The sequence below is a fragment of the Coturnix japonica genome, chromosome 9 (genome assembly GCF_054131305.1).
Source record: "Coturnix japonica strain WE chromosome 9, WE-NBRP24, whole genome shotgun sequence".
In the NCBI taxonomy this organism is placed as follows: Eukaryota; Metazoa; Chordata; class Aves; order Galliformes; family Phasianidae; genus Coturnix; species Coturnix japonica.
In genome coordinates this window covers 30,497,469-30,516,584 of record NC_140671.1, presented here as the reverse complement: position 1 = coordinate 30,516,584, position 19,116 = coordinate 30,497,469, and the positions used below count along the sequence as shown (strand labels likewise).

The following is a 19,116-nucleotide window of genomic DNA, read 5'->3' as shown; positions in this document are numbered from 1 at the left end:
GGCAATCCTGGAACCCCACAGCTCAGTGCCCAACACAGCACTGGGAACCGCTGCAGTGTGTTTGGGGTGCACAACCAAACAGGAAAACACAAAGGTGAACAGCCTGCACCCTGCATGGAGCTCCACGCTTCATTTTTTCCCCAAACAATTAGGAAATGAGCACAAGTTAGGTGCAGCTACACATTAAAAAAATCCATAGTTATTAATCACAAATTAATGCTGAATTAATAAAAAATACAAGTCTTCCCATTCGCTAGTGCATCAGCTTCATAGCATACACTTCACCATTAACTGAAACTCAGCGTGCACTATGATTTCCTTCCAATTCCAGAGTTCACAGAGCAAAAATGTATGTCTGTTAGTGCCCAACTTTTCTATGCTAAACAAAAGACACTGTGTCTACTGGAGGGGAAAGCACCTCAAGGTATTGCAAACAGTGGTTAGTTATGCACCAAAATATTATTCTAAGAAGGTAGACTCGAGGCACAGCTCCTAGAAGAGGTGCCCTGAAATGCAGAATCACATTTAATAGAGTGAACGGTGCAAAAGCGGTGGCAAGCAACCAAGGTGGATGAATGAAGTGCCTTGGAAAAAGGCAGGCTTTGAGGAGGCAATGAGCATTGACCAAATAATCAGCTGAAATTTCCATCTCAGATTCTGGGAATTAAACTGGTCTTAGAAAGAGACGGTGATGATGCCAAGCATCAGCACAGGGATGGAAGGACCCTGAGAAACAGGAGAGGTGAGGTGTTCTCAGCATGCTGGAGAGCCAAAACAAAAGGCCAGTACATAAGGGATGGGAAGGTTGAACTTGAAAATGGTGGGCTTGGAGGGTCATAAGGTTTGGGGATTTTTCCAGGAGGAGTCAACTGTGAGGCTACAACGTTCAAACAGAACGGAAACGGAGCTTTTTTTTCATCCAAGAAGAAAAAAAATAAGGGCAGGGGAGGGAAACAGATGAAGGGGAAAAGAAAAACACATTTGTCATCTAATACAAGGAGCTGAAGTATTTTGGGAACAGATTTGCCATCTCTCAATTAAACATGAGGCAGCATGACTGTGCTTTCATTGCGCAGTAGCTCCCACTATGATAACAAGCCCAACAACCGCCCCATTGTGGGCACGGCGAATCGAGAGGGACTCCCACAGTGCATGCTAATGGCTCAGCTCTGCTGCATGGGGAAGCAGCACCCAGCACAGCTCCAGCTCCCACTGCCCACCACAACAGCAGCATCTCCTGCATCCTCAGAACGTACCTTCTGTACACAGCGCACATCTCCTCCTTTCTTTCTTTCTCCTTTAAATGCCTAATAAAGATTCTCCTGAGCTCACTCCTGAGCAGCCCAGTGGCAGGCTTTGCTACAGAAGAGGATTTTGATTCCTTTGCCAACTTCTCTTTTTTCACTCTGGTCTTTTTGGAGCACAGAGCGCTGCCTGCTGCAGCCTACAAACGTTTCCTCTGCTAGAAAGTGCAACCCTCCTTACTCAAACATGTCACCAGAAACACGCTTTCATAAGTATTATGTGCTCCATAATCCTGAACATACTTGTGGTTGCTGTAAATGTTTTCTCTCCTGGTATTAGCAAGTCAAATTATTTTCTCCTCTATGATTAGCCTCTTTTGCACTTAAGAAACAGGAATTCCAGCCGAGTTGAAAAGCAAAACTAGGTTTAGTGGAGCATGACCTGTGAAAAATTGCAAATGACACAAGTATAAAGACACCTCACTTCTGAGCGCTGTTAATTCAGTCTCTGATACGGGATAATCAGGCCAACTCTGATTAAATCTGAATTTACTCTGAAGCTGAGCCCAGATCTCGCTCTGTGTTTCAGGAGAAGTCCTTGAGCGCAGGTAATCTCTTCCTTCTGCCTTTTCAGTCACTAAAATGAGTCTCCTTAGAGGGCCCAGGACAGGGAATGTGACCCCTTCTCCCCCAAGCAGCTTCATTGAATGCAACGTGACCATTTCAGGAGTGAAACAACTCCCAGCACAAGTACCACCATCACCACTGGGCAACACACAAACAGCTGCACAGCAATGCACAGCAATGCACACCAATGCACACAGCTGCATCACACGATGGAAGGATGCGTCTCAAAGGCAGACGGGTGGAATTTTGCCCAGTTGAATCCTGTGGATATCGTGAGTTGGATTATTTTTTATTACACTGATATGTTTAAATGCTTACGATAATAGCTGGGAATAAGGCAGAGAGATTCAGCTCAAGGTATGTATCTCAGAAGGGGCACTCAGAAGCACTCTCCTGTAGCCCTCACTATAAGCTCAGCTCTGAAGCACTGAGTCCTGCTCCAAAAGAGCTTCCCCAGATGTTAGCTAGATGTCACTAAAGCATACAGATGTGTGCACACATCTCCCCAGGCCACGGCTATTCCAGGAATCCCAGGCAGGTTCAGCAGCTGGGATTTACTTCTGATTACAGCTCATACACCTGGGAGGAGTCCATCTGCTCACATTAATTCTGTGCTATGAAACCTCCTGGATTTCTGCTCATCACGCTGCTGACAGAGCTACAATCATTGCAGCATCTTCCAGTTTGCCTTCAGGGCCATCTGTCCCCCCCAGCACACCCCTCCATGCTGCTCCAGCTGTAACACAGGTACTAACATACAGGCAGAGCACATTTTGCAGCTCAGAACCCATCTCCAGTTGCACTGAGTTTCCCCACAACTTGTGTGTCACTTAATGGTGACAACCGTGCTGTCCTACATCTGCCCCTCTCCTAGTGGCAAGCACTGCGGAATGTCTGCTGATGTGAAAAGCAGCACAGAAATACAACTTGACCTTATTGTTATTGCCATGAAACTAAAATTAGTCCTTCAAAGCTCACTAGCGAAATTACTCTGTTAAAAAAGAGCCATTGAAAGGTTGTTTCCACAGATAATCAGATATGGGCACAGGCTTAAAATCTGTGTGACACCAATGAGGGTCCTGCAACAATGCGGGTGCTGCTTCAGTATTGGTGAGAGAGCTCATGAATAATCTATTTAGCAGCTGTAATGAAAGGATAAAATTGAATGTTAAAGGAAATGCTGGTAAAAGGAACAACGTGCTGGATTTAGGGTGAGGGCTTTTTTGGGGGGGAGGGGGGTGGTATTTGTTTTTTTATATGCTTATTAATGCCAGTATAGAATATACAGTTCTGCTATGGAAATAGCTGAGGTGCCCCAGGATCTTGTTCATCCCAGCTGGGAAACCTGCAGTGCACACTGCGAGCTGCTCCGCCGACCTTGAAGCAAACACAGCCCTGGGCCCACAGCTCCATTCCTCCTGCAGGCAGAACTCCCAGCAAGAGCAATGGGGATATTAAGAGCAAAGAGAACGCGGGGCTGAGCCCATAACACTTTTGTCATCCTCCATGGCATTGTGCTGTTGGCTGACACGCGGTGACTTTCCAGGCTGAAATTTGGCAGGTGGCTCCAGGACGGGATGCTCACAAAAGCCTCCCATTTTCACTTGTGTGTGAAATAACAGCGGGCTGAAGTCCACAGCGCTGCCAGGTCAGAGGATCCCTCTTGGAGAAGTGCTTTTATATTAGTGCAACATACATGATAAGAAAAAACAGCAACCAAAACCACAGATGCTGTCATTTTCTAAATGACAAGGAGAAGGATTACAGGTGCATGCTGCATTCCTGCTTTGCTTCCAAACAGGAAAGAAATCCAGCTGCATTGCTATGTCAGCAAGAAGACATGGGATGTGTCACCCCTTCAGGACACGCAGCTGTGCATGTTTCTGACTGCAGGATCTGCACCTTTTGCTGCACACTTGGCATCTTTTATCAGGAAAAACAACAGCAAACATTTTTAGGGCTGCTTTGTAGCCCAGTAGAGCTGGGAGGAATGGCCAGCATCACAGCCTGGTTCAGCCAGCAGTGCAAACACCTGCACTTATGCTGCTGTGGGTTTGCTGCCTCTCAGCTCAGTGCTGCCCACCTGTAACCAGCCAGGGCTGGGGGTGGGAGCACCCAGCAGCACCCAGCAGGCAGGGGCTCTGCACAGCAAACCATCGCAGTGATCAGGTTGCCACCTGATGGCCACAGCTGAAATACAATAGAAGCTGGGAAAGCTCATCCCTAACGTGTTATCTGTCTGCCCTGGGTGATAAGGCTGATATCTGTAGGTCCGAGTGCTTTGCAGCTCTGTGTACCAGCATCCAGCATACGCTGCTCTATGCAGGCTGTCCTGCAGCTGCAGGCAGTGCAGTGCCAAGCAGCCCAGGCACCTGTGCATGGGACAGGCAGCACACAGCCAGAGCAGCACACACACTGTGGGTCTGCAAAGGCCTTGGGATGTAGAGCAGCACCTCAAAAGGTTTTCCATGCAGCACCAGGTGCCCTATAGAGTAACATACATTTTCCTTGGAAAGACCATGTAGAAATGTCCCCCATTCCTTCCTGATAACCCAGGACCAGCAATCCAGCACCAGCGCCTTGGGATTCCTGACCCACTCCAATGAGGTGACCCCAATACACAACATAGAAGAATTCCCTATTCATTTACTCCACTGAAATTAAGTCAGGAGGAGATGCAAGTTTTACCACTTCTCTGGGTGGAATTTCAGAGAGGAGCAACCTAGAAACACGTCCTGTATGGGAGCTCTGTGATCACTGCACAGTGGGTGCCTCTGCCTATAGCTCAGCCCCGGTGGGCTCTGCCATTGCTGCTTTGGGACATAATGCACGTGCCTTCCCCGATTCAATGCAGAAGCATTGGGGAATGCATTAAAAAACAATTTAGTCCCGGAGAATACCAGAAACTGCAGAGTTATTCAGAGAGGGAGACAGTGAGGGATGAGACAGGAGGGGACGGGACGAACGGGAAGGAAAAGTGCTGGGAGGAAACTCAACCATATGGAGGTTTCACACTCAGAGTCTGTTTGGTCTTGATGGTAATGACACCCCTCAAAGCAGTTGGGGTTATTTGATGCAAAGATAACTTGTGTCCCAGGTGTAGGAGCACAGAGAAGGTGAGTTAAATGGAAGGTCCTACAAAACAGCCGCTGCAAGGAGAACAGGTAGCAGGGATTTACAGTGCGCTTGGGTTTGGGTTGGAAAAAAAATAAGCATTTTCTTTTATTGCGGGATTTCTGCTGGCAGAAATAAAGAATATGGCTTGAAACAGTATTTCAGTGTGCTCCTTAACACGCGTTTGCTTCTAGTAAAAGCAGTGGGGAAAAGGTCCAAATTGCTCCTCCACTAAATGCCAGGATTATATTCCCAGTATAAGTCAGTTTGAGCATTGTAAGCATTCTCACATCAGGTCCTTTTAGAATCAAAGTCTTTAGAGGATGTTGTTGTCCGTGGCTACACCCCACCTGATCCCTGTGTTCAGTATTTTGTCTCATATTTGAACTTGGATGGATGACACACAGTGGGCACTTGGAAGCCAAAACAGGCTCTATTATCTCTTCATTAAATCCATCAGAAAAATATGAGCCTTTGGGGTTTCTGCCCCTCAACTATTTGCACCAGAGCAGCTCCAACGAAGCATCGCAACAAACACACTGAGTGTGACACAGACACTTGGACCAACCAGTGCTGAAATGGAAGTAATGTAAGAAAACAAAAGCCTGGAGAGGAAGAGGTGAAAGAAGGCGACGACACTGCGATACGGAAAGAAAAATCCTAATTGTTTTGCAGCGGTTTTGCTTAGTTTTGCTTCAAAGTAGCCCGTGTTTTAAAGCTATAAAAGTGTGGAAGTGCTGCAGTTCGGTAGAAATTCTTTTGTTGGAAATGCAGCAAAGTGGAACTTTCAAAGCGATGGCGAGATAATCTCCCCACTGAGAGGAGCGGCACCTATTTAGAATCAATAAATAAATGCAGCCGGAGTAGCTCTCCAAAAACTAACAAATGGAGCCGGGCATTTCTCTCAGTCCTGGACGTCAAACCACAGAGCAGGAATAAAGCATTTGCAAGCCTCCAAAAGGAGACCTTGCAATTGGAATTCACATCTTTGCCAAGTGAAAGCTTTTGGGCTGTTGTCACCGTCTCATTGTCATTCCGCTCACTGTGGGTTCCCCCGGGTCCAGAACAGGACTCCCGGCACTATTAACACCGCAGATTAATAGCGGTGGGGGAAGACATTTTCACAAACATGCTAAATATTAATATTAATCGATAACAATTTCTATTTCCTAACGTGAGCCAGACAAACACACCCCGGGCACATGGGTGGGAGGGGGGAGAGAGGAGGGAAGGGCCGGTGTCAGCAGACTATGCGGAATAAAGGGAATCAGTGAATCAATGCGGGACGCAGGGCTGAGCCGTGAGGTGGGTGTCAAAAGCAGAGCTCTGTTGTCAGAGCCACCGAGGCACACATTTCAATGCCACGGCATCGGTCGGGTTTTCCATCCCCGGCCAAAAGCATTCCAGTGAAGCTCACCAATTCTATGCTGCCACAGCAGAGCTCTGCAAAGACAGCAAGAAACGCCTTTGGATTGCTTTTACCAACTGCAAAGTGCTTTCCTCAACACTCAAAGCACTATTTATATACATATATATATAATTCAGATAGGCAAAAACACGCTCAATCTCTAGGGTGGTATTTCAGGCCTCGTACTCAGGTTATTTTTCATCAACTACAACTTTTACTCTAATAAAAGAATTCTACACAAACCTGTTGAGTGGTTCCAATGAATGAGCATCAGTTCCACTGATGGCAATGGGATGTCACACCACATGCACTGTGACAAATATTGCCATGCATTTGGGCTTCCTGAGCACTTGCTGATGGGTTACAGGATGTGCCCAAAGAGCTTTTCAGCAACAGCTGATCCAATTGTAGGAATCTCACGATCTCTAATGGAAATTCACCCAATTCCTGGGAACTCTGTGGCAGTTTTAGAGCCATTCAACTTCCCAGTCACACCAAGTATTCTTACGGCTCGGCTTGAAAGATCCATCCATTAACATCATTATTTTTAAGCTGATTTCATTAGATTCCTCTCTAAGAGGCAGTATGGGAGAACACGGCAACTCAGCAAGACGGACACTGGCAATGCCCATACCCACATACAGAGCACACTGCCCCATCAACCTCTGCCCCTTCCTAAGGCAACCCCGGGTGCTGCACCCACCACCTGGCCCTATTTAAAGCCACTACGTTATTCTAAAAAGGATTATTTATACTAAAAACGCTCCCGGGACTACTGTATTTGTATTTCAGGGCTGCTGCATCCCTTATTTCCTCACTGCTTTAATATAGCCCCAGGCTGAGCGGGTGAAATGACTTGCGATGCCACTGTAATTTTTATCAAGGCTTGTTCCTGGTAAAAAGCCTCTTTGTTTCAAAGAAATGTGATTTGGCCTTTTTCCTCCTCTGCTCTATTCCTTGGTTAATATACCACTTCCACCTGCCCTGGGGCAAAGAAAGGTATTCCATGGAATTGGTCAAATCTCACTGTTTTTCTTCTAAATCACAACTGGCTTCTTTTTTTTTTTTCCTCGACCCTTGCTAAGCACTATCTAAGCTGACAGTCTGAACTTGAGATTTTATTTGTGCCTTAACTCTTCAGCTACCGCACGGCCGTGCTAAAGAGACGCGTGTCAGGGCTGGACAAGGAGCAGCTGCAAAAGACTGCAGTGCTCAGAGCAAGATGGGAAGGAGAAATCTGGCTCACCTATTTACCATTTATTTACCTATTTACCATCCTGAAGCCAAACCCAACTGCCCTACAGTCATCCACCCTGGGCCAAGGAGCAGCTCTGCACATCCCAGAGTTCTGCCTATACAAGGATGGCACCGTCCCACCACTCCTCACTCTCAGGTGCCCACACTCACCAGCTCCAGCCCTCACCTCTGTGTTATCACATCCACCTCTTTGTTTTCTCTCTCCCTTTCAAACGAAGACACAACTTTCACTAAGCCTCATCTGAACAAACCCCACTGGAACAAACACAAAACCCCACATCCCATCACAACCGTCATAAAGATGTTTATAGTTTCAACCATCAAATAAAGTGCTTAATTCCACCGAGCTTGTCCCCTCCGCTCAGTCACTCCACAGCTTCATTTAGCAGGCCAGCGGTAAAAAAAATTCATTAATTTTTATTAACAGGGAGAGCCATTTGTTCCCTGTGACAATATTTGACTTGTCGAAATGATTTTCACCTCTGCCATGAGGTGCGCGCTCCCCACATACATCACCCGATTACTCCAGGAGCGGCCAGAGTTGCAGTCATTAGCCAGTGAATTAACGACAATCCACAGCGCTATTAATCACGCTGACAAAAGCGTTAGCTCGCTGCTGACCCGAGCACGGCTCTGGGACACGAGCAGAGGAGAGGAGAGCACAGCCACAGGGCTCGCAAAGAAAGGGCTGGTTTATTTCTTTTTTAAGCTGCTGAAGCAGGGAGGAAAAGAAAAGGGGTAGGGAAGGAGAAATTGGATAGGAACGGTGGAGCAAAAGCTGCACATGGAAAGGGGGGAAGGCACAAAGAGAAGGAGGAAAGGAGAAACATCAAGTCACCTGCTAGACCGCAGCGCTTCCATTAAGCACAAGGTATTAATTGCTGTCTAATTGTCTGGGTGGCTGCAGGAGTTCATTCCCTGGACTTTTGGCTGGATGCAACAGCCTGGCTTTAAGAGAAGACAGCACAGGAGACAGTGAGAGCATCCCTGGGAGCAGAGCCACTTGCCCACAGCTCCTCTCCAGAGCTATCTCCCATAGACAGTTCCCACTGACCCCATCTCTCAGTGCATTCAATGAATGCCCCAACCCCAATTCCCAGCTATCAGCATCTGGGAGCTGCTGGTTTCAGTCTGCACGGTGCTCCATGTGTGCCTGCTACAGTTGGACAGGAGCTGTCACTGTAACACACGAATTCTGGCCTGCAGTCCCCACTATTTTGTTCTATCACGGCTTCTATTCCAGCTTTCTGAACACTGTGCAGAAAAACAGTGGGCTGAAAGGGAAACCTGAAGGAATGCAGTTCCTGTGTGAACACAGATACCTACACAGGCACTGGGGCAAGGGAGTGAGAGGGACAAGAAGGACTCCTTGCAGCAGTTCTGCATGTTCTGGCTGTGTGGATCAAGCAGTGGTTAAGAACTGCATCCCTCCAGCCGTGCCCTGTGCCATCAATGCACAACTCCCACTGCAGCAGCCGCAACAGTGAGACTATTCAAAGTGATGGAGATAACAAAACCGTGGCGAGAATTCCAAAAATCTGCTTTCAAAGTTTTTGCTGCCTTTCCCCCCCCCCAATCTGTGACCTACTGAGGGACAATAACAGTCTATTTCCAGAAGCACTCGGCAGGTTCTGCCCCCATCACCAAGGCTGGATCTCACCCTGCCCTCCACCTCCCTCAGCCTCCGTCCTTCTTCCCCCCCAGAGCCATTTCCAAAGCAGAGGAGCTGCTCGGAGCAGGTTGACGATGGTTTGCTTTTGCCGTACCCAATAATTTCAGAACCTGTTTCTTGTTACTCACTTTCACCGGTTTAATTCTCCTTTTGCAGTGAGGAATGTCAAGAGGAAAGCTGGGTTCGGAAATCCATGATTTCCTGTCAGTTAATTCATTTCAGCAAAACAGAAGGCAAGGTGATATTCCTGCTCAGCGCTGCAGCTTAGATACAGTAATAAGTGGGGCTGTAAGGGATCCCATCTGCTGCCCCTTCCCGCACTGCTGACAGCCCGAGTGCCCACCTTGTGCCAATTTAGACTCCTCCACCCTGAAGCAGTTTTCTCCCATTTACAACTTCTAAGAATTTCAACATCAAAGCAGGAACAAGACCTGATGGAGGTGCAAACCATAACCCCGGCTCTGGGGCACGCAGCTCTCCCATGGGGACCAGCAGAGCTTCCTTTGGTTGGGTCCCATCTCCTTGGGCTCTGCTGCAGGAGCTGGGGGCAGCACCCAGGGCTATGGCTGCTGCCCCTCCATCCCTCATCTCATCCCCCACCTATTCAGATTGGTTACACTCTCCTTACGCTCTCTTCATGGCTGCTTAAGAAGCCCTATGCCCTGCAGAGAGCACTTATGAAATAAATGGTATGCAGTTATTGCTGCTATCTTTTTAGCATTAAACTTAAGTTGTACAGCACCCATCCTAGCTCAGGTTTGCAATAAGTTCTTCCTAAAACGTTTTCCTTTGAGACAGCGGATGGCTGGCTTTACAAAAGCCCATCTTCTCCTTTGCCTGGTGCAAGGTACAGGCTCAGCATCAACCCAACATCACCACCCTTCTTCAGTCAGCAAGGAGACAGAAAGCAGAACTCCTTGTTAAGCTCCTCTGGCTGAGCAAACGTGAGGGCTGGGCAGGGCTGACAGCCAGGAAGGAGCTCCTCGCTGCTCATTTCTGCCAGCAATCTGACGTTCCTCAGCTCTTCCATCTGAACTCAGCTCCCCAATTTAACTGCAGCACCTCCGCGTGTTTTAGGTCCGTACTCCGGACCCTACACCTCTAACAAAGGGAGGGGAAGAAACGGGGGAGGTTTGTGCACAGTAATTCCTTACAGCCTGCAGCTGCCCCAAGCAATTTGTGGCTGTGATTCTTGCTATCCCCACTCGTGAACACCTTTGTGTTCATTAACATTCATTAAAGGAGACGAATGCAGAGGAAATCACAGCAGATTTTTTTTTCCCAAGGTTTTGAATAAACTGAAAGAAAAACTCAAATAAAACAGAATCAAATAATGTTTTAGATCAACCCAAAAAACTCAATTCACAACAGAATCTGTTCTCCCAACTCTGGGACATCTCAGTGCTTCCATGCTCTCCAGTTTCCTTGTTTAAATTCAGGTCATTTCAGGTCAGAATTAAATGTTTCAACTTTTCTGACAGAAAACACTGTACAAATATATCTTCGAGTTTCTCTTTGGATGCTTCACTGTTTTCCATTTTTTTTTCTAATCAAAGCAACTTTCCAAACTCTACCTCCCACGTCCTTCCCTTCTTTTATCAATCAATCAGCTGTTCCAACCACCACCGCCACCATCTTCACCCTGGACAGACATTCTGCTTTAAGCCCATTTCTCATCTCACCCAGGGCTCAGAATTCACCCAGCCATTCCCACAGGTGCTGTGCACTGAGCCCAGGGCTCTGCACTCCCCATCTCCCCTGCTGCCCACATCCAACGGGCTCCTTCCATACACCCAGATGCAGAAATCTGGAGATCACAAAAGGGAAAATCTGGAGCTTAATGGTGTTTTTTCCATACCACTTTCTGGCTGCTTTATATCTTCTTCTGAAATGCATGGTGAATGAAAACATTAAATGTTTCACAGACTTTTTAACTTAGGGTCTTCATCCCCACATATTTTTCATATTACTCATATTCCCCTGCTTGAGTTAAACTCAAACAGGCCTGGAACAACTTCATTAACATAAAACCACATGATAATAGGAAACAGAGCCTTTTAATGGTTTATTTTCTTATTATCTTGTGATATATTTCATCTTCCCCCCCTTTGCAGAGTGCTACTACATTCTGTTTTCACTCTGCTGGCTGGGTCGGGGCGAGCCCCGCTTGGCAGCAGGGAGCAATCACACACCGAACAGCAGATCCCATTAAGCCCAGGCACTTCCAGGCTCCCGAGCTGCAAAACACAACGTCACTATGAGAGGAGATGGACGGGGCCAAACATCCCGTGTCCCAAAGCATCGCCCCCAAGCAGACACCCCACACACAGTGCTCTTTGATGGCAGCTCTGTGCCTGCTGCTACCAGCTCCTTGCTTTCACTGCTTCCTGCTGCTTTGGATACGAGGAATGCCATGGCAGTCAGTTTATATCAGACCAAAGCTCCCTGTCTGGTATAAGGGCAACCTTAAAGGCTTTGGTAAAAGACACAGAAGCCTTGCACTCAGCTTTACCTTCACTTATAAACACCCTGTGCTATGTCATGACCTTGCCCACATAACCCCTGTGCAATGTCACACATCATCCCTGGGTAAAAATAAGTCTTTACCCTCTCAATTTTGTAATAATTCATAGGCTTGGCTGCCCGGGGAGTACGACGAGGGAATCTCTTTTGCAATAACACATTTTCTTTTGTCCTAAGACCACAATTTCAAAATTCAGGAGTTGCAACATTTCTATGAAGGTTAAAGGAATCTGAAGCTCATGAGGAGCTGCATCTGTCTCGGGGTGGCTCTTCTGACTTACTTCTATCACTCGTACTTGTAATATTGTAATAATGAATCCCAATTCTTTACAGGATCTCTACCTTGAAACACTGGGGTTTACTTTCCTGCTTGTTTTTGAACACCTCCTATAGAGCTTCCCCAGCAGTTCATATGCCAAGGATTTGCTACAGTTTTCTTATTTTGTACAGGATAACAAGCCCTAATTAATCAAAACACACAAGGGAAGTGCATTATGTCCCACTATGAAGTACATTATCGAAGTATTCATTGACTATATTTAAGCTGTTGCTGGAGAGGCTCGGCAGCAGCCTCAGACTCGTCTTTAAAAAGGAATGGCACTTCCCAGGATTCACATTCTATCATAGCTCAAAGTAGGTGCTGTGAATAAATGGGAGAAGGAAATCAGTGAGATATATTAGCACCACTATATATTTTTCATTTCCCTCTGTCTTTGCTTCCAAAAGAATATTGGTGATGAATTTGCAAATGGCTCTGGATTATGACAGAATTTTTTACCCTTCATTATTTATCCCCCCACTGAACACCTCTATTAGAGATTACAGTGACAAATGCATGAATAAAAGGCAAAGACAATATTTTAGCACTGCGGTGTAAATCTCCTTTTACGCATTATTAATTTAAAGAAATCCATTACAGCATACAGCTCTAAGGGGAAGACAAGGTTACATCCGAACCGCTCTCAGCAGCTGGGGGTCAGTGGCAGACAGAGCCCTGTGTGCTGCCCAGTGGGGCTGAGCCCCTCACCTTCCTTTCTGGAAAACCCTCTTTTCTCCCTCATCCTCCTCTTCATTTCTTTCTTTGCTTCCATTTCACACAGGCAAGTGGTGGCTGATGGCCCAGCTGAGCTCTGCTCATCTTCAAACTGGTCACAGAACGATGACCAGAGGGCATCAGACATGGATGATTCTCCTGATCCCTGCCCATGTGGACCCTTATTCACCATGACCACAGGCCACCCCTCGTGGTGACCCTATGCCATCCAGGTTTCCTTTTGGCACAGACCACCACACAGCCCTTCTCCAAAAGCCTCTGAAATAAAAGCAACTCTTTCTACCCTCTTTCTTGTTTATTTTCCCAAAGACGGGGCTCAAATCTTGGGTGATCTCCTACAGCTCCGAGCTGAGCTCGGCTCCACGCTGCATCTCCCTCCAGCAGAGCAAGAAGGGGAGGAAATGCTGCTCCTATCTAGAGGAAGGAAATAGGAAAACAGATGGAAAGCACTCAGAATTGGAACAAGTGCGTTTTAAACAATACAACAGGTCCCTTTTACTCCAAAATAACAGAATGCTACTGTGGAAATCTATATACAATCATGCCATCGACAACAAAGATAACGGGGAAATAATTCTGTGAACCTGAACTGAAAGTACTTTTTGTGAGAGATGCTAATCACCGGCCACAGCCTCCATATAGCCCCCATCACGCAACACCAAGCCTTTGATTTCACTTGATTTATTTGTCTTAAAACTCGTAACAAAAGACTTCTGAGGACTAAAATACCCACAGCTTGTGCCTACCAGAGGTCTGAAAAATACCACCCATCTGCGAGAATACATTTATCACCAGGTCACTTCTCGTGCTGCTACAGACTGAATTCCCTGCAGTTCACCTACTCAACACATCCAGTCTTGTTCTGTGCATGTTCATTGATGGGCTCCTAAGAGATCACAGGTTACTGTGGTTAAATCCAATCCTACTAATGTGTAGGATTTCATGGGAACATGTGTGCCCTCAGGTGCTGCTAAGGATGAGAAGCACTGGAAGGAGCACACAACTTGCTTGTCTAAAAACCAGACATTACCAACAAACTCAATCTGAAAGGTTCTTGTACTTTAGGTCTTCACCTTCCAAAGAGAAACCCCTTAGCACAGCAGGTGGAGATATGACATGGTGACTGGGCATGGTGAGGATGGGCTGGGCATGGAATTGGTGATCTTGAAGATCTTTTACAATTCTATGATTCTATTTGAACTGTGTTGAATTATGTTCCCAACTGAGCCTTGGTCTTCTGCAGAGGTTCTATGTAATGAATTCATCTGTTTGATGCCAATAGAGAAATGTCCAGTTTACTTGGTGAAAAGGAAGAGGAAATAGCCAGACCCACGTTACAAATTAACAAGTTCAAAACATTTCATCCTTGACAGCCAAAAGGCCATGAGGAAATAAATGCTTATCCAACACTGTTTAGTGCTTTAAACCAGCCCATTTGCAACATCCCAATGGAAATGACTGCGTAGAAACCTATGGAGGTACTTGTTGCTTTCTGAGAAATTGGGCTTCTTTAAGATGTTTAATATTGGAAACTTAAGCTCACTAGTTCTCTTTCAAAATCTAGACCATGGTTCATTGATTTCTTTCCTTCTGAACTGAGGATCTCAGTCAAAGGGGTTGAAAATAAGATACGTAATAGTAATTTTAAACCCCTAATTTGTTTGCCCTCCCCCATGCTCCCCATACCTTCACAATAAATCCTTTGAAAAAGTGGAAATGCTTTAGTGAAAAGACTGATGGGAAACGTTAAAAAATATCATGCAAGCAACATCAAGTTATCTCTGTTATTTTAGGCAAAACACATTTCCTGCTCTTTTCCCTTCAGACTCACTTAAAGTCTGCTGTAGAGCTCAGGCTTCACACTACCCTGTCAATCAGCCATCAGCAAGGTCGCTCATATTGGGGTTTTTACCAGTGTACAAACCTCCTTCTGTGGAAGTAGCTTCACCTGTACAAAGCCCTTGTGTGGACGCAGTGAGCACAGCAAGGCTTGGTGCATGGCACGGCTTCTATCAGTGCTGTGGGTCTGCCAGCAGCCCGACCCATCTGCACGCAGAGCTCTGCAAATCCCCCAGGCCCATCGTTGCATCTGACTGGGATGAGGCTCCCAGCATGTGGCAGGGAGGGCTGGGGAAAGCCTTGGGGGAGTCCCTTACTTCAGGAATAAGGGATGCCTTCCTCTTCAGCAGGGGCTTCAGCTTTCAAAACATCAGCACTGGGTAAAATGCAATACCTGGAAGCCTACAGAGTCACTTCCCCCAGCACGGATGTTAAGAACTGCAATAAGAACTATTGCAATACACTGAAATTTGTATAAAATAGTCATATGAATACTGCCATAACCCATAACTAAAGCTGCTGAAAAGGGCTATTATGGCACCTCAGTGATCCTGTCCTAATAAAAAAGAAATTAGACTGTTTAATAACAGTGCATAATGAAGACTGTAGAATAAAGCATGAGATAATTTGTCAGTGATTAGAAGGTCAATGGGTCAACTTATGAACAAGTGAGTTGCTTTACCTGAGGGTAGCCACTGCTGTAACACGAGAAAGGCCCTGCTTTGTCTCGCCTATCTCACCATGGGTACGTTATCAAAACGAAGCTGCAATTCATCAGCCGGGAGGGAGATGCAGTGAGGGGATGACACGTCTACCAAGAGAACTTGGAATGTTCAAATCTTGTTTGAAAGGCTTTTATAAAATACTTCTCCAAGTGCAAATTCTTCCTGCCCTTCCTCCCTCCCCCCCCTACTTTTGGAAAGGCAAATACTGCATTTTCACCACAAACTTGTTACAAGATGACCTCACTTCTGCTGAAATATTTTGTATCATGGTCATCTCAAACAGCAAAGCCTGAAGAAATAACAAAGTTTGGGTTTGGTTTGCAGCATTTGCATCATTTATCTCTGATCCCATCCTCAATAACTCGAGATCTATTAAACACAAGATTGTGCTGAACAACCAGCAGCAAAATCTGCTTCTTGAGAAACCAGTGCAGGTGAATTTATGAGCTGACAAAGAATTAGAACACTTCATTCACAAGTAGACCACAAAGACCATCCCTGGATCTTGGAAAAGGCTGAAAGTTCACCCCTGACCTACCCAAACACGTCTCTCTTTTTTTTAATAGCTCTCATGTAAAATAATCAAGCCATGTACATTACCCCATCACTTCAAAAGGCTGCAAGCACTGCCAGCCGCCCTCAGCACATATACGTGCCCACGTGCAGAGCCAGGTAAAGCATCTCTGTTTCATGGGCTCGGGTTCCACTCAGCATCAAGGGACAGGCAGAACAGCTCACTGCATTTGAATTGACAATAACATCGTGACTTGAGCTCCAAGGAATTCGCACCCCCCCACCCCGCAACCACCTTTATTTTTTTGTTGTTTTTGCTTAAAAGAATTAAATTGGATGAGGTGAGATACCTGATCACTTAACTTTTCCATCCCTCCATTTCCAACGAAATAAAATCTAGCAACAACTTCTTGCAGAGGATGGTGTTCTATGCCAGTGGGTCAGTGGCCAACTTAACCATAACAAATAATAGTCTAGTCTTTCAAAGTTTCAACCATTTTTCTTTAAAGGGGAAAAAAAAGAGAGAGAGAGAGACTGAGTGCTAGAAGACAGTTTTGGATTTCCTCTGCATTTGGCCATTGCCAAGTCACTAGCACATGTTCCCTCTGTCTGGCTAACACATCCCTGCAGCAAACACGTGCAAACCGCAGCTGCAGGCACTGCAACAAAGTCACCGATGGGAGCTGCAACCACGTTTGCTTTGAAACTGGCATTTCTTAACAGCACAAACTGCAGGCAGCATCCAGACTGACGGCGCCTCTATGGGGTTTGCTGTTTGCTTTCTGCAATGGGAACGGCTCTGGTTGAGGAGGGGTTAAAATATTTCAGTTCTGAGTTAAGGAACAGTAAAAGTCTGAGTCCAGAGACACTTCTTCCTCCTTTCTGACGGTGATTGGCTTCCCCTGCACCTCTTTTGTTTTGAGAATTTTGGAGTATGCAGACTTGTGTAATGCAGAGATTGCTTCCAATTTAATTTAGTTGTTTTGTCTTTTATCAGAATGGAAATGAGCACAGGATCCTTCCCAGGCTTTCTGCCATGGAAAAGGATGCAGACTTCAGTCTGGTGGTTCCTCAGAATAATGGGGGAGGAAAGTTTAGTGTGATGTCTCAATGAGGGTAAAACAGCCCCTTCTGCCCCGCCAGCAGGACCCAAAAACCCAGTCCTGGAGAACATGACTTAAATAGATGCTTACGTATCACACATAACACGCTGCAGACATCATCCCACAGCTACATAAAGAGCCTTTAGAGCTCAAAGCTGCTCAGGACCCTTCCCATAAGCACACAGTGGGAGCAGGATGGGGCCCAGCACTGCAGGAGAGGAGTTACCTGCACAGGCTGAGCGCGCTGCCTGGGCCAGCCAGCACTTCACCAGGAGGATAACAAATAACGCCTGTTGTCTTTTCACAGTATAAATATTTGCACTAATAATCATTCAGGAGAAATATGCGAAGCTTTCAGGATTTACAAACATCTTTTTTTTTTTTTTTTTTCCCCCAAATTCCTGGCACTCCACCAAGCACTTAGCAGAGAATATTGTGCTACCAGGCACAAATCAAACCGCGGATGCTAAAATGACAACCGGTTTCTTTTTAATATTATTATTGTTTTTCCTTTCCATTTGAGCTCCAACCCAACGTTAACACCCCTAACACCTCCCAGCCAGTGCAGAACCTGGGCTGGAAGGGGGTCCCACCCCACGTGCAATGGTGCACCCGACAGGGCACAGAGTTAGGGGCAGGGGCTGCGTGCCCATGGGAAGAGATGGGTTTTAACCTGATAAGGGGAAAAGCTCTGAGAAATACTGAGCCATGGATGGCCTTCAAGGGTCCCTTCTGACTCAAACCATCCTATGATTCCATGATTCTAACTCCATTTTTAGCCAAGAACGACTATTGAAAGAAAGCTCAAACTATTAATTCAAGATATAACAGTACTTCCAATCCTCTAACCCAGCTTTTACACCAGAAGAACACCTGACAACAAGCATATTGAGTGGAGGAATTTTGCATAATTAGCACTGGCCCTAAGCTTTGCTAATAGGTCCAGGAAATCTGAAGCATGGGCTCTGCTGATCCGCACGCATTAGTGGCAGAGCTGAAATTCACCATTGTTGCTCTCTGTGCAGAAGGATATGAAAGACAAATTATTACAATGCACTGTGTATTTTGACAGGGCCAACAGATGGGATTTTTTTTTTTGTTGTTGTTGAGCTTGAAACTTCTGAGAAGGACTGTTGGGAAATTGGATGGACAGATTTCGAGGTGCATTTGGTAACAGAAGCGGTTTGAGGAATCCCAGCTCCTACAGAACTCTCTTGGTGTCCTGAGGTCCCAGGCAGGACCGGCAGCATGGAGCACACTGCTCAAGCACAGGGGAGCTGCTGCTATAAGGGTTAAGGGGTGGAGAGGCGAAAGGAAGAAACCCACACGACACAACACAAACAAAGCCAAGCCCTGCTCCGGTATTTGTCCACCTGCTTAGACTGCACAGGACTGTAGCAGAGCAAACAAAGCTCCATGATAGCAGCAGATAGCACGGTTCATGGTTAACTTCAAGTAGCGCAGAACACACCTCTGCAGAAATAGCAGCAGCTCCAACAACTTCAGAGGCAAAGCAAAGCTACACACCCTGCAGCCAGAGCAGCCCTGAGCTGCCTGTCCTTCCACAGTAGCCACAGACAGCAATCACCCCTCAGTAAGAACAAGAAAGGCAATGAGAACCATGAGCCCTGACCTCGCTGCCTTGCACCAAGTGCACCCCGAGTCTGGGAACCCAGCATCACCAATGAGAAAGCTCCAGATAAAACGATACAGCAGGAAGGAATCCAGAACAAACCCTCGAGAAACAGACACCACCGGTTCCTCCTGCAGCTCAGCTGCTCATTTGTACGGCTTCAGAGAGCTGGAGCGGGCTGTGCATCTGAAATGATCCCCCTGCTTCAGATAGGTATCTCCAGAAGTGCATTTGGCAGCAGTCATAACCACAGAAATACAGTATTTACAGAGACAGCATTCATTAGAGCCTGTTCGTAACAGTGATACACGGGTATTAATAACAACTTTTTGATGGCAGTTTGGTGGGTTTGATCCTTTATTATGGCACATCCGCAGTGACAAATCTTTCTCCTCACACACAGC

General features: G+C 46.3%; 1 protein-coding gene across 11 annotated transcripts in view; it reads right to left on the bottom strand.

The window, feature by feature from the left end:
* PRDM16 (PR/SET domain 16) overlaps window positions 1-19,116 on the bottom strand; it is a 289,107-nt gene that overhangs the window by 107,408 nt on the left and 162,583 nt on the right. The gene's annotated exons all lie outside the window — the stretch shown is intronic.